At 40.2% G+C, this 15,709-nt stretch overlaps 1 long non-coding RNA gene across 2 annotated transcripts in view; it reads right to left on the minus strand.

The window, feature by feature from the left end:
* LOC311220898 overlaps nucleotides 1-14,882 on the minus strand; it is a 34,427-nt gene extending 19,545 nt beyond the window's left edge. For both annotated transcript variants that reach the window (XR_014619280.1, XR_014619281.1), the window contains exon 1: nucleotides 14,677-14,882. This is a non-coding gene — a long non-coding RNA (uncharacterized lncRNA). The remainder of the gene's footprint in view (nucleotides 1-14,676) is intronic.
* Nucleotides 14,883-15,709: the final 827 nt, after the last annotated feature.

The following is a 15,709-nucleotide window of genomic DNA, read 5'->3' on the forward strand; positions in this document are numbered from 1 at the left end:
AAGTAGCAAAGAAGATAAAATTGAAGTGCACAATCATTCCTGTTTTCCTAATCCATAGTAAATTACAGTATGCACACACAGAGACAAGAAAATCTCTCTCAAATAGCTCACATCTAATTAGTTACAAATGGTAGTTTAGAGCTAATAGAGTGAAAACGATAACAACAGCAACAACAACAACATCAACAAAACCAATTCCATTACATTGGTGGAGAGAAGATTTACTTTATCTATGATATAATAATGTTTCATTCTTTTCAAACGATCTATTTTGATAGTTTCTGGTGCTGGAACATCCTTCATGTCAATCTATGTCCATTTATATAAATTAAAGAGTAAGCATCTTTTTTGAAATAGTGATTCATTTTGATTTTTTGTTTATGTTTTCACTTTAAAGCATGAAATTGGTGTTTTGAAGCATGAAAAATATGTATGTATATTGAAGTACACATGTATGCATGCAGCTATGTATGTATATACACTAACACTGCAATTTTTCAGTCTATCTTCCTCCTTAAAAGTCACAAATCTTTCTACATGATTGTGGATCTGAGGTTTCATGGGGGAATTAGTTAATAAATAAAGATATTAAAGTTTTTTTGAAAAAAGTATTGTACAGTATTGCTTCCTTCTGGAATTGAGCTTATTTAGCTTCACTGCTATGGACACACATTAATGATAGATTTCAAAACAGATTTCAAATAAAGTAGTAGGATAGAAGAATTTTCTGTCACCTAAGCAAGCTGTAGGTCATTGGTGATTTTTCATTATTATTATTATTTATTTATTCATTTTTACTTAAAAGGTATTTAGAAAAAGATGTTCCACATTTTCTGTATTTTACCTACTGTACTGTCTGGTTCTGCTTCATCGTGATTTCATGCTTCTAGTTATAAGGTAAATATACATAACACTTTTTTTTTTTAAAACAAGATTTTAATAATGTCCTATATACCAGAAAGACAAAGCTAAACAAGCAATAATTTATTTTGGTTTTATTAGCCCTCAAGATTCATGTGAGGACATTAGAAATTGTATTACACAATAAATACATAGGGATTCTGTTAATAACAGACAAATTTAAGCTCTCCTTTCTTATTTACATTTATAAAAAAAAAATCTCAAGATCATTTCAAACATCAGGTGGACTATTCCACAGGCAGACTTAATGCTATGCTCTTATACTGTGGGTTTATTCAAAGATTTTTCTCTTCTTGTTAATAATAAACATACCTCTTATTATTGCTCAAAACCAAGAGCCTGCACAGTTATTACAGAGCTGAATATGTTTCATACAGGTTGTTGTAAAGGTCTCATAGGAATCTATGCATCAAAATGAAGTTATGGCTGAAAACATAATAATCTTGATACATAGAACCTACTGGATTGAACTATCTTGACTGTCAAAACAGATTTTAATTTTCAAAATACCAAAAGGAAATTTCCCAGCAAAGTTAGAATAATGTCACATTCATGGAGCACAAATAATAAAACTTTAAGACAGTCATCACCACTATATATAATTATGCATCTTGTTAAGAAGTGGCTAAGAAAGGTGTTACAAAATCTTGTTCAGATTGCACAGGGGAGTGTTTCCTTGCCAAAAGAAAATTCTGTGGGTTTTGTGTGGTTTTGTTAGTGAGTTTGTTTGTTTATTGTAAAGTATAGACTAGCACCAGATTTAGCTGCCTTGCATTTCTCATCTGTGATAATGAGCATACTCTTTTCACACCAATGTAGATACTTTTGAAACCATCAGTTTTTCAAAACAATTTTTCAGAATTTTGTATGATACCAGTGTAATTTTACTATCCCATTTTTCATAGCTAAGAGAAATCTTTATTGAAATAGTTTGGCTTTCACTGATTCCAAATCTGTATAGATTTGGATATGTTTTTATTTGGAGTAAGGATATCACAATTTAGCACCTGCTACTAATGCCATTGTTTTAATTAAAAGGGCAGTGAAATGTCATATTTTGTTTTGTCTCAGAAACGTAGCAGGCTCTGAGATAACTCTTCAATAGGTTCCTGACAATGTGAAGTGATAGACAGAAGGCAGACTCACAGCAGCACAAAGAGACAGAAGAATTATTTCAGCACTTGTGTCTCCTCCTCTCTTTGTCAGTCTGCCAAAACCTGTCCTGAAGTTGGCAAAAATCATAATCACTAACGTTGAATACAAGAGGAAATAAACTCCACATCTCCTTACTAGGCCACACTGGAAAACAAAATGTGGATCACATTACTTAGGTATCCAGAAATGATGTGGGAACACTCTTGGGGGAAAAAAAAAAAAAAAAAAAAAAAGAAATTTATCTCCAGTGGTACAGATGAAAACTGTGGCTGGTCTTTCAGAGAGCCATCAATGCTCCTACAGCCATCAAAAACCTGTGTTACCTGCTCACGACTACATACTAAACCAAATTGTGCAGAAGTCAATGAAGCCATGAGAGTGTACGACTACTGAGAGTGACAGAGGCAGAGTGAGGGAAAATAATTCCTCATATTATGTACCTCAAAATTTCAATGTGCTGCCACATGTGTTTAAAACTAAAATAGCTAGATAAAAATTTAGGAATAATGATGAATATAGTAAGAGGGTTTACAGTAAAGAGACAGTGTATATATATAGAAATAGATCCCGACAAAAGAGTCAGGAGGCCTGCATGGATGCATAGGGAGGTGGAGACTGGGAGAATGAAGAACCACCGACTGTAACAGAATACTAGATCTGAGACCAGCTAAGGAACCTGAAAGGGCACAAATCCAAGGGACCTGATGAGGCTCTTGAAGGAACTGGTGAATGACGTTGATAAGCCACCCATCATATTTGAGAAATCTTGGCAGTCTGATGAAGTTCCCACTAACTGCAAGGGAGGAAATAACACCCCTGTTTTTAAAAGGGAAAAAAAAAAAACAAACAAACAAACAACAAACATAGAATCATAGAAATTATAGAAACACAAACTTGGAAAGGACCTACATGATCATCTAGTCCAACCATCCTCCTATCACCAATACTATCCACTAAGCTACTAAATCATATCTTGTAGCACCTCATCCAGGCGCTTCTTGAACATCACGAGGGACCATGATTCCACCATCTCCCTGGGCAGGCCATCCAGTGCCTGACCACTCATTGAGATAAAAAGTTTTTCTTGATATCTAATCTAAATATACCCAGGTGCAACTTGTGGCCATTGCCTTGAGTACTATCATTAGTTATCTGAGAGAAGAGGCCAACCCCCTTCTCATCACAACTTTCCTTCAGGAAGTAGTAGAGCACAAAGAGGTCTCCCCTGAGCCTCCTCTTCTCCAGACTAAACAATCCCAGCTCCCTCAGCCGCTCCTCATAAGACTTGTGCTCTAGACCCCTCACCAGTTTTGTTGCCCTTCTCAAAGGGCATGTTGCCGTTCATGTGCCTGTCACCTGGCACATGGGAGAATAGACCAACCCCCACCTCGCTACAGCATCCTTTAAGGCACCTGTAGAGAGTGGTAAGGTCACCCCTGAGCCTCCTTTTCTCCAGAACAACCCCAGCTCCCTCAGACACTCCTTGTAGGACTTGTTTTCCAGACCCCTCACCAGCTTCGTCGCCCTTCTCTGGACTAGCTCAAGCACCTCGATGTCCTTGTAGCAAGGGGCCCAAAACTGAACACAGTACTCAAGGTGCGGCCTCACCAGAGCCGAGTACAGGGGGACAATCAGTTCCCTAGCCCTGCTGGCCACACTGTTTCTTATGCAAGCCAGGATGCTGTTGGCCTTCTTGGCCACCTGAGCACACTGCTGGCTCATATTCAGCTGACTATCAACCATCACTCCCAGGTCCTTCTCTGCCTGGCAGCTCTCCAACCACTCATCTCCCAGCCTGTAGCTCTGCTTGGGGTTATTGCACCCCAGGTGCAGGACCCGGCACTTGGCCTTGTTGAACTCCATGCAGTTGACCTCTGCCCATCGGTGCAGCCTATCCAGATCCTCCTGCAGAGCTTTCCTACCCTCGAGCAGATCGACACACGCGCATAGCTTGGTGTCATCTGCAAACTTACTGAGGGTGCACTCAATGCCCTCATCCAGATCATCGATGAAGATATTAAAGAGGACCAGCCCCAGCACCGAGCCCTGGGGAACGCCACTAGTGACTGGCCTCCAACTGGTCTTGGCTCCATTCACCACAACTCTTTGGGCCCGGCTATCCAGCCAGTTTCTAACCCAACGAAGCGTACGCCAGTCCAAGCCACGAGCAGCCAGTTTCTTGAGAAGAATGTTGTCAAAAACCTTGCTGAAGTCAAGGTAGACCACATCCACAGCCTTTCCCTCATCCACCCAATGTGTCACTTTGTCATAGAAGGAGATCAGGTTCGTCAAGCAGGACCTGCCTTTCATAAACCCATGCTGACTGGGCCTGATCGCCTGCTTGCCCTGCAAGTGCCATGTGATGACACTCAAGATAATCTGCTCCATGAGCTTCCCTGGCACTGAGGTCAAACTGACAGGCCTATAGTTCCCCGGGTCTACCCTCCGGCCCTTCTTGTAGACAGGCATCACGTTTGCTACCCTCCAGTCGACTGGGATCTCCCCTGATAGCCAGGACTGTTGATAAATGATGGCCAGCTCCTCCACCAGTTCTCTCAGTATCCTCGGGTGGATCCCATCTGGCCCCATCAACTTGCGTACATCCAAGTGCTGTAGCAGGTCGCCAACCATTTCCTCGTGGATTATGAGGGCCACATCCTGCTCCCCATCCCCTTCTACCAGTTCAGGGTACTGGGTATCTAGAGAGCAACTGCTCTTGCCACTAAAGACTGAGGCAAAGAAGGCATTAAGCACCTCCGCCTTTTCCTCATCTTTTGTAACAGGGTTTCCCCCCGCATCCAGTAAAGGATGGAGATTCTCCTTAGTCCTCCATTTTGCATTGATGTATTTGTAAAAAGATTTTTGTTGTCTTTAACGGCGGTAGCCAGATTGAACTCCAGATGAGATTTGGCCTTTCTAATTTTGTCCTTGCACAGCCTTGCAACATCCATATAGTCCTCCCTAGTAGCCCACCCTCTTTTCCAAAGATTGTAAATCCTCTTTTTTCTCCTAAGCTCAAGCCACAATTCTCTGTTCAGCCAGGCCAGTCTTCTTCCACTCCGGCTCGTCTTTGGGCATGTGGGGACAGACTGCTCCTGAGCCATTAAGATTTCGTTCTTGAAGAGCGCCCAGCCTTCAAGGACTCCTCTGTCCTTCAGAACCGCCTCCCAAGGGACTCTGCCAACCAGTGTCCTGAACAGTTCCAAGTCAGCCCTCCAGAAGTCCAATACAGCGGTTTTACTGGTCTCCATCCTGCCTTCTCCAAGAATGGAGAAATCTACTATTTCATGGTCACTCTGCACAAGACAGTTTCCAACCACCACATCTCCCACCAGTCCTTCTCTGTTTGTGAACAGAAGGTCTAGCGGGGCACCTCCCCTGGTAGGCTCACTAACCAGCTGTGTCAGGAAGCTATCTTCCACGCTCTTCAGAAACCTCCTAGACTGCTTTCTCTGGGCTGTGTTGTGCTTCCAGGATATGTCTGGGAAGTTGAAGTCCCCCACGAGAACAAGCGCTGATGATTTCACAGCTTCTGTCAGCTGCCTGTAGAATTCCTCATCCGTCTCCTCATCCTGGTTTGGCAGTCTATAACAGACCCCCACCAGGATGCTTCCCTTGTTGGCCTTCCCGCCGATCCTAACCCATAGGGACTCAACCTTATCATTTCCAGCCTTAAGTTCCACAACATCAAAACTCTCTCTGATATAGAGAACCACACCACCACCCCTTCCATGCCTGTCCTTTCTGAAGAGCCTGTAGCCAGACATTGCAATACTCCAGTCATGAGACTGGTCCCACCACGTCTCCGTGATGGCAACCAAGTCGTAGCCTGCCTGCCGCACGATGGCTTCCAGCTCCTCCTGTTTGTTACCCATGCTGCGTGCATTGGTGTAGATGCACTTCAGCTGGGCCATTGCCTTATCCCCCGGCCTTGCCATTGTTCCCCCTGGCACAGCTCCAACTAACCTTAACTTTTCTAACTAACCTTAAGCTTTTCTAACCTTAATGATTCTATTCTATGAGCTTGCTTAACAACTTCCCTATAGACAAGCCGAAATGCTTGTTTCAAATACGTTTCATAAATGCTTTATTATGTCCCCAATTTAGAAAAATGCCACATGATTATTCAAATATAAACATAGAATTGTTTTATTGAATGTATCATCTCCACCTAATATGCTATGCAGTGAGAATTCTAATGTTAGTGATATCACAAAATAACATTCTGAAATGTAACATTTGAGCTAGAAAATACCATCCACAGTCTGAAGAGAGCCATTTAACAAAGCTGCTTTTTTCCAGACTGCAACACTAAAAAAATCCTAAGTGAATAACATCATATTTTCATACAATACTCTTGTTCTACACTATAAATTATAGCTATTACTTTTATTAATTGAAGCTGTCACTTTATGCTGTTAGGACAACTCAGCTATTCCAAAAAAAAAAAAACCTGTACTATTTTAAATGAAATATAATGGGTTACAGAGAACTCATTTGGACTTTCTATTAAAGTATAGTTATGATAAAGGCAAAAAACTATAAACTTCTAAAAGCAGACCAAATAAATAAGGACATTAATCTAGTTTCGATTTTGATTTTACTGGTGTTTAATTTTATTTATTTTTTTAAATCAGTGTTCTAGTTCTCAAGTCAGCCAGGTGAGAAGTTATACAACTAAATTCAAGTTTAAAAAAAAGTAACGCATTTTACTGTTCTGTGAGAGAATGTCTGTGTATCATTCCACATCCATACCACCTACCTGACCATATACTATGTTTTTCACACACCAAATTTGAAAAGGTAAAACTGAAGCCAGGGATAGAAGAATGGAGGCTTTGCTCTCAGACCCTGGAAGCAAAGATATATTCACCTCTGACTGGAAAGACCCTGAAATGGAGCAGAAGCAACAATACAGGTGGACAATTTTACCTCAGGGGTTTACAGGACCACCGATTTATTTGGGCAAGTTCTAGAACATTCTAGAACAGATTTGGAGCAATTTCAACCTCCCAAGGAGGTGTAACTGTTAAAATATGTGGTTTATCTTTTATTGTCAGGACAGTAGAAGACAGTTGTGAAGGAAGCTACTAACAAGCTATTCAACTTTCTGGGAAAACAGGGCTTGGGACTACTGAAAAATAAACTACAATATGTAGAAGGAGAAGTATTTAAGGCATCTAATGTCTGAGGGAAAAGGAAGAATAAATCCAGAGAGTGAAGCCAGGGATAGAAGAATGGAGGCTTGTTTAATCACATTAAAATAGATGTTGCTGAGTGTCTTTGCTTACTACTGTGCAAATTAACCAAAACAAGGAGTCTCGGGGCTCCTCACCGGGGGGGGGGGGCTTTTTTTTTTTTTTTTTTTTTTTTTTGTTTCCTGACAAAAGTGGGGATCCTGTCTCAAAAACTAGCTGAGAGTGACCTTGTGGTTTGGACAAGATCAAGGAGCAGCTGAGTCCGTATAAAGGCAGGGGGACGACTAGTGGTGATGAAGAGGAGTTATTGGACTTCATCCCCATGACCCCCCGACAACCACCACCAGAAGGCACTGTGCAGGCACAGATAGGAGGAGTTTATGGAAGTGACCTCTGGGAGCTAATTTTAATACGAAGTAGGGATAGGTTATGTATATGTATAGGCATATAGGGAAACTTCATGCATATGTAACTCTTCACTGCATATAACCAAAGCAAGTTGCCACGTTGGAGAAGGAGGGGGAAAAAAAAAGCTGCATGGAAGCACAGAGAGAAAGGGCGGGGGGGGGGGAAGGGAAGGTTATTTTCTACTTTCCATCAAGGAGCAATGTTCGGCCACGTCCTGGGAAGCAAGGCCTCAAAACACATAACAGTTGTTCAGGAGGACAGCCCCCTCCCCCATGAGAGCCCCCCTTTTTATTGCTGAGTGTGACATCAGGTGTTATGGAATATCCCTTTGGTTGGTTTAGGTCAGCTGCCCTGGCGATGTCCCCTCCCCATCACTTACCCACCCCCAGCCTACTGACTCTTGGGGGCTTGGAGGGAGTCCTGATGCTGTGCCAGCATTATGCAGCAATAGACAACACTGGAGTGATACCAACGCTGTTCTATCTATGAGTACATAGCACAGCACTGTATGGGCTGCTGCAGGGAAAGTTAACTCCATTCCAGACAAACCCATCACAGAAGACAACAGAAATAAATAGAACCAATGAAGCATTGACTATGCATAAAAGTCATCTAAATGATATTAGTCAGTATTACAAGCTTCGCATAGACAGAAGAACCCCTATAGTAGATGCTCATGTGATCATCTCTTCAGGGGAGGTCTAACTCCATTAGTTTGATTTATACCCCAAAGCAAAAAGAATTGATTCCTTCCAAAACATTTGTACATTTACTTGTTCAGTTGGTGACTTTTATGAAGTCCTACAATGGATTAGTTTAAAGCAGAAGTTGAAATTTGAAAACCACTTCTAGCAAGCATTAAATGCCTTCCTCACTTCATGCACCATTGAATGCTTCTTTTATTTTGCTTTAGTGTGCTATAAGACAAAATAAAGATACACACACCAAAATGTGACAGCCACTCTCATAAGTACCAGAAGCATTCTGAAGTAGCTTTGTTTTGCAAGGGGTTTCCTATTTAAGGAGCTTTTTGTCCCTCAAAATTCAAACTAGCTTATTATGAAAAGAAAACCATGACAACTGTCCATAAGAATAAAGCAAGAGTACATCTGACATAGACTGAACTTCTGAGAGTAACCATTACTGTTCCTAGGAGTCAGTTGCTGTGCAACTTAAAAGGGTATGTGGTACTTTCAGACTAGGAAGCATTAATAAACCTGTAGTCCTCCTTATAAATCCGACCAACTTGCTTAAAGAGCTTAAAACTCCTCACAAAGAGTCACACATACCTACAGACATCTTTTTAAAAAGGGTTATACTAACAGATTTTAACACTATATGTAAATATTAAAGCAGACAAAAATAAAGCAGTACATATCTGCACTGCATTCTAACTGAACGCAAACAGAAGCTTTCCTCTAATTCATCGTTTAGAAGGACAATTTAAAAAAGTGTGAAACATTAACTCAGATTTGGTGTTTAAACAGTTAAAACAACTGCACATGTTCCATAGAGATATTTTATTGTACACTTTCAAGAACAGTATATCAGACTCCATATTTTGGACCATAAATTAACAACCTTAAAAAAAACAGAACATCATGACACTTCATTTTACTTTTTAATATCTAAACACATCCAGAAGATCTTCAAGTTGACTACAATGGGTTCTTCTATATTTGTTAATCATTTTCAATCAAAAAAATCTGCAGGCCAAATTAGATATCTACAATTACCTACACAGGATCAGTGCTTTCAATGAAGTTTTTCACAAATCCACTGGAGAGGGACTAAGAAATAGCACGTAGAAGTAAACAATATGGCTTTTCTCCAAAGAGTTGTTGTATAGTAACAAAATTAATGACATCTATAGGAAATAGTAAGTCTGGCTTATGGATATGTTTAAAGAGCAAAAGCCGTATTACAATAGAGTACATTTGGCAATTGTCCAGCTGTCTATTGCCAAATTAAATACATAACACCTGAGCATTGCCTTTCCTTCAACAATAGGATAAGTTCTTATCTTTCCCAGATGATTATTCAGATGAAATCTGTGTTCAGATACCTCTACCTTTCCTTCAAATTAGATGGAGGGCAGTATCACAAACTATTTCCTTAGGAACACAAAAATAAAAAGATGTCACAAAAGTCATCAAAAAGGCTAAGATTAACTAGTCTATAAAATACCTAGTTTGTACACCTCAAAACATTTCATACTACTGTCATAGTACCTCTCAAAAACAGGTAATAAAAATGAAGACTGCTCTGAAAGCAAAAAGTCAAGGGGGGTGACAAAATTCTTCCTAAGAAATCATTCACGAAGACAAACAGTTTTGCATCTGGTATTTTGTTTCTTCAGAATTCATAAGCTTGCAATGTCCTTTCTAAAGCAAAACCAGACCTTTTCTTGCCTACATTAGGTTAATGGGTTTATAAGACAAACCATCATCTCTTGCCTCAACACTGTACTTTTAGGATTTAGCCTTGTAAAAAAAAAAAAATAAATTAAAAAAAATGCAGTGGCAACTAATGGATTCCAGAATCAAGCAATTATTTCCATCAACTAATTCATGCAAAAAAAATACACAAACTAATAAGCACAGTCTTTGCTACTTTAAATTACTTTAAAGGACAGATCACTGCAACGTTAAAAGCTACCCTACTGACCATGGCCTCAAAAGTGATGGAAAATAGCCTAGAATCATGATATCAACACAGCTACAGTTAAAGATATCTAGATACATTATGAAGTAAAAACACTTATTGAATTGTACTTAAAAATTACTGGTTATCTGAACTACATTGTACTGTCATGAATTTGTCAGATCTCGTTTCCACTGATATTGTATAGACTCACTTTAATTTTTAACCACAAGATTTATTCTATTCTAATGAGAACAAAGTAAATGACATCTTGTTATCTGTTGTCCTTCTGTTATGTTGAAGCATCTTGTTATTTGAAAACATCCCGTTATCTGTTAACCATCAGTCAGGCTGAGACTTGAGATAACTTGAGTCAACTGTCTTATGTCTTGTTAACTGAGACATCCTGTTATCTGCCGACCCTCAGTTAGGCCGAAAGCCAACTCAGCATTTCTACAGCTTGGAAAACAACTGATTAAGCAAAAGGTGAAAAGTGCATCATGAGGAAGTCCTACGGCCTTCCTCCCAAAGACCACTGCCCACATCCCAAAGACCCCGGCCCACAATTCTTGGAAGGCTTTGCGCAAGCGCAAGGACTGATAAGCTAATTAGCATATGAAGCGAGAGTAGGCGGGTTAGGTAATGAATATGTATAGGCGCTAATAGAATATTCATTGTTTCACTGTATAAATATGAGATAGCTTGTCACTTTGAACATGCACGATAGGCGGAAAGATCCCCCGTGCATCCAGCACTGCAATAAAGAATATACCACTTAAGGAAATTTTGGCTTCGATCTTTAAATCACCACTGAGGCAAATTCTTTTTCTGTGTTGCCCAAGGAAATACTAGAGACAGGAGGTACTTCAGCAAATAGCAGTTACAAAATACTCTAACTTGAGTTGTACCATAAGTAACCTTTTATTAGGTATTATAAGATAATCCCTTGAATGTAATTGAAGTAAATGAAACTTCTGCAGACAAACAGGTTTGTTTATGTAAAACAGGACAGAGCCTCAAGTTTGATGAGACAGCTTGGCTGAAGACAGATTTTTCACATAAAGAAATTCAACCAGAACCAGGCCCTACTGATATAAAACCTGCACCTGGGCCAGGGCAATTACAAGCACAAATACAGGCTGGGCAGAGAATGGATTGAAAGTAGTCCTGAAGAAAAAAAAAAACCTGGGGGTATTGGTGGATGAGAAGCTCAACACGAGCCTGCAACGTGCACTTGCAGCCCAGAAAGCCAATTGTAACCTGGGCTACATCAAAAGAAGGGTAGCCAGCAGGTCTAGGGAGTTGATTCTCCCTCTCTACTCTGCTCTCATAAGACCCCACCCGGTGTACCATGTTCAGCTCTGGGGCCCCCAGCACAAGAAGGACATGGAAATATTAGAATGAGTTCAGAGGAGGGCCACGAGGACAATCAGGGGCTGGAGAGAACTGGGGTTGTTCAACCTGGAGAAGAGAAGGCTCCAGGGAAACCTTAGAGCAGCCTCCCAGTACCTAAAGGAGGGCCTATAGGAAAGCTGGGGAAGGACTGGACTCTGTCAGTGAGTGGAGTGATAGGGCAAGGAGTAATGGTTTTAAAGTAAAAGAGGATAGATTTAGATTAGATATAAGAATGAAATTCTTTACTCAGAGTGGTGAGACACTGGAACAGGCTGCCCAGAGAAGTTGTGATGCCTGATCCCTGGAAGCGTTCACAGCCAGGTTGGATGAGGCTTTGAGCAACCTGGTCTAGTGGGAGGTGTCCCTGCCCATGACAAGGGGGTTGGAATTAGATGATCTTTAAGGTCCCTTCTGACCCAAGCCATTCTTTCTAAGACTCTATAAACCAGCACTCCTCTCTCCCCTCTTATGGAGGATCTATCTCATCTGTGAGGCTAGCATGCTTCTACCATACAAGTTGTGCAAGTTGAATGCTCCCTTTAGTCTTTTCCACTCTAATTCTTTCTCCCTCACACCTCAGCATCAAACTTTAAGTAATTGATGCAAGTATGTAGATCAGGCTTTGACAAATACACACATGCTTATTCTTTCTAAAGAACTGTTTTACATGTACATGATAAAGATCTATCTGAAGTGAAAAAGATAATGCCATCTACACTTCAAAAAATGTTTATGGTAAATTTAACATGGTAAAGGGTTATGGCACCAACAGAGGTGTTTAAATCAGCTTTCAGGTTGCTGTTGAGAAAGTGAGAAAAATAGATCCTGAACTGCTAAATAAACATTCTTTCTAGTCATTTACAGTTGACTAAAGAAGTCTTCCTCAAAATAGATTTTAAACATCAATTGTGTGTATGTTCAGATGAAGCCAGTAAAGTTCACCCTCCAAAATAAAACAGGAGATTAACAAAAGAGTAACTGTAGGGTATCCCTGCAGTTCAGTTGGATATACTTCAGATACAACTGATGTGCAATGCTTCCCAACGTTGCCACATCCAAACTATCTCAAGTGAACTGTGAAATGTTAAATCATGTGGAGGTGAAGCATCTAACAAGGAAAAGAACAGTGAATAGGAAACAATTCAGCAACAGGGAACTGAATTGAGGAGCTCAATCAAGACTGAAATTGAGCGTCAGCAAATACAGAAAACAGAATTGTAATATGTAGATTAACAGACAACACTATCAGCAATAGGCGGTGGGAAGCAAAACAGGTCAGAAACATAAATTGCAAAAACAAAAGAAGACGTTGATAAAACAGAAGATTTAAAGACTGATATTTAGTTTAACTCCTTTTCTAGAAACAAAATGAACAAGATATTTAAAGGATGTTATCTTCCACCACTGTCTGAATACAAAAAATCCCTTTCAAAATCTAGCATTTTGTCTTCCACTTTCACAGACTTGTGTCTGTTTGTTTAAAAAAAAAAAAAAAAACAGAAGATCTAGAAAACTTTTTTTTTCTTAATACAATGTTACTTTATAGTTAGGTCAAAATTTCAGTCTTAGTTGAGAAAAGGTTTAATTCAAGAAGACCAATAATGGGATAAAAATACCTGTTTTGTGCCAGTTTGTAAGAGGCAACTAATAAAATGGAATTGAACATTAGAGAGATAAACTAGAGCAAATCTAAGGAAAGCAATTATACAGGAAACACCCATGGGATTTATGTTAAGAATCAATGAAAAACACTGGCTAAGGGTCTGTGAAGGATTAGATACCCACACAGTACTAATGTTTTTCTTCTTTTAAGTTAATTTACAAATAGGTTAAAAGCCACAACAGTTCTGTTACTATGTAGAAAAGCAATGACACCTTCATTAGTTAACAGAAAGACACTATAATAGGTACATTTGTTGTAAGAAGGGATTGTCTTCCTAAGACAACATAAGCTAAGGTTAATCAACTATAAGACTGTTTAAGAACATCTACTGAGAGAATACAACCTGATACAGGAACTAAATGACAACAAGAAACCATGCATACCAACTAGCAAGTTTGGACCACCTTAATTAAGAAAACATATGCACATAGATGGTTATTATTCCTATAGAGCTTTTCATTAAAGCCTTCTTTTGCTCTTCAGGAACAAATGTTTCTAAGAAAATAAGACAAAGACACAGCATTGGATGCTCTAAATACACGTAATTCTTCTGATTTTACTGAAAACTTAGTGGTTTCTATACTATCAGATTAAATTCTACAAGTAGTATGAACTAGAGAATTCAAGAAGGTTTGAACCAGTTCATGAAAGATAACGCAGTCAAGTATTCCATTTAGAACAAGTATGTTTATAAATAATGTGAAAATATCAATGAGAACAGAAAGTTGGGAACTCAGAAGCACGATTAGAGTTAAATTCTAAAGCTTGCAACCCAACAGATTGGTTTACAGAAACGACAGCTAATTACAGTGAAGAATTTCATATAGCACCCATTAGCCTCTCAACCTCCACTATTAACCACTAATCACACCTTCAAGCCAATTTTATATGATCTCTAATCCCTCTGCTGTGTTACCCACTGGCCTTCCCTATCAATACACAAAATATTCTGGAACATTACAAGCACCACAGCATCTCAGATCACAACTTCCAATAAAACAGATAAATTCCCTTCATAATAAACAACCACAGAACAATGTGCATCATTTTCGGAAAAAGTGGAAGTTATACTTATTCCCATATTATAAAATGGGTGAGAAGAAAGGTGGAGGACATGAAAGAATTCGAGCTGTCTTCCACCCCCACCCCCCCCCAATAGCAGAGCCCAAAGGAGCAACCCCTGCACAGATGCTGCAAGGAAAGAGAAGATAAAGGTTAGAGTAAAAGGAAAGAAGAAAAAAGGGAGAAAAAGACAAACTGTTATGCAAATGCGTGCATAACAGCTACATTCACCTGAACTGCGGAAGGTTGTTCTTGCTGGTAGCGGCTGTTCTTGTAGGTGACGATTAGGAAGGAAATGGAAAACAGCAGAAGAGCAGCTGTTGTTGACGAGTAATAGTCACCAAGGCTACAGTGACTATGGCGCTTGATTCACAAGGCAACAGTTGCTATAACTCACAAAAGAGAGAGAGAGCAAGCGAGAGAGGAGGAAGCAGTGACCCAGCCTAAGCTACCCGGAAGAGGCAGAGCCTTTCTTATGACGGACAGCTTCTAGGACCGGAGGGGAGGGGGTGCGGTTTCCTTAACGGGGAAGGAAAATAAGGTTGGCAGGGACGTACTAATTCCTCCGCCTCCCTAAAGGCATAAGATGGCACTTTCTATTCCCAACAAATGAAATAGCAGTACTATGACAATGGACAATCCCTGGATGTAAGTCACACTACATTAGAGAGGCTAGGGAAGAAAGATGATGGCTGGTGGCAGTGGCTGATTGTTCAAAAGGATAGCAACCGCCAAGCTGAAACCCGAGTGGGAGGGAGGAGAGAAAGGGGGTGTGGTCATATCTACATATCTATCTCCCGAGTGGATCACTCTTACTGACATCCTGATGTCACATCCGATTAGCAACCAAGAGAAAGTTTTTTTGCTTGTTTGTGTTTTTGTTTGCTTGTTTGTTTTTGTGCAGGGATCTCTGTTCAGGGGATTACTTTGCTTTTCCACCATTCTTGTTTCCTGCCACTCGGAAGCAATTGCAGAGTAAGCAGGAACTTGTTTTGTGCTCACTGTTTGTCACCTTTCTACTAATTTTTCCATCAGAAAATGGCAGGGAAGAGCTGCTGATAGATGGGGTATTTGTGGCCAGCAGGGAGGTGATTCTCCCCCTTCTCCCCCTCTATTCTACCCTTGTGAGGCCCCACCTAGAGTACTGCATCTAGGTCTGAGGCCCCCAGCACAAGAAGAAACTGAACCTGTTAGAGCAGGTCCAGAGGAGGGCCACAAAGATGATCCGAGGGCTGGAACACCTCTCCTGTGAAGATGGGCTAAG

The sequence above is a fragment of the Netta rufina genome, assembly GCF_964035555.1.
Source record: "Netta rufina genome assembly, chromosome: W".
NCBI classification, from domain to species: domain Eukaryota; kingdom Metazoa; phylum Chordata; class Aves; order Anseriformes; family Anatidae; genus Netta; species Netta rufina.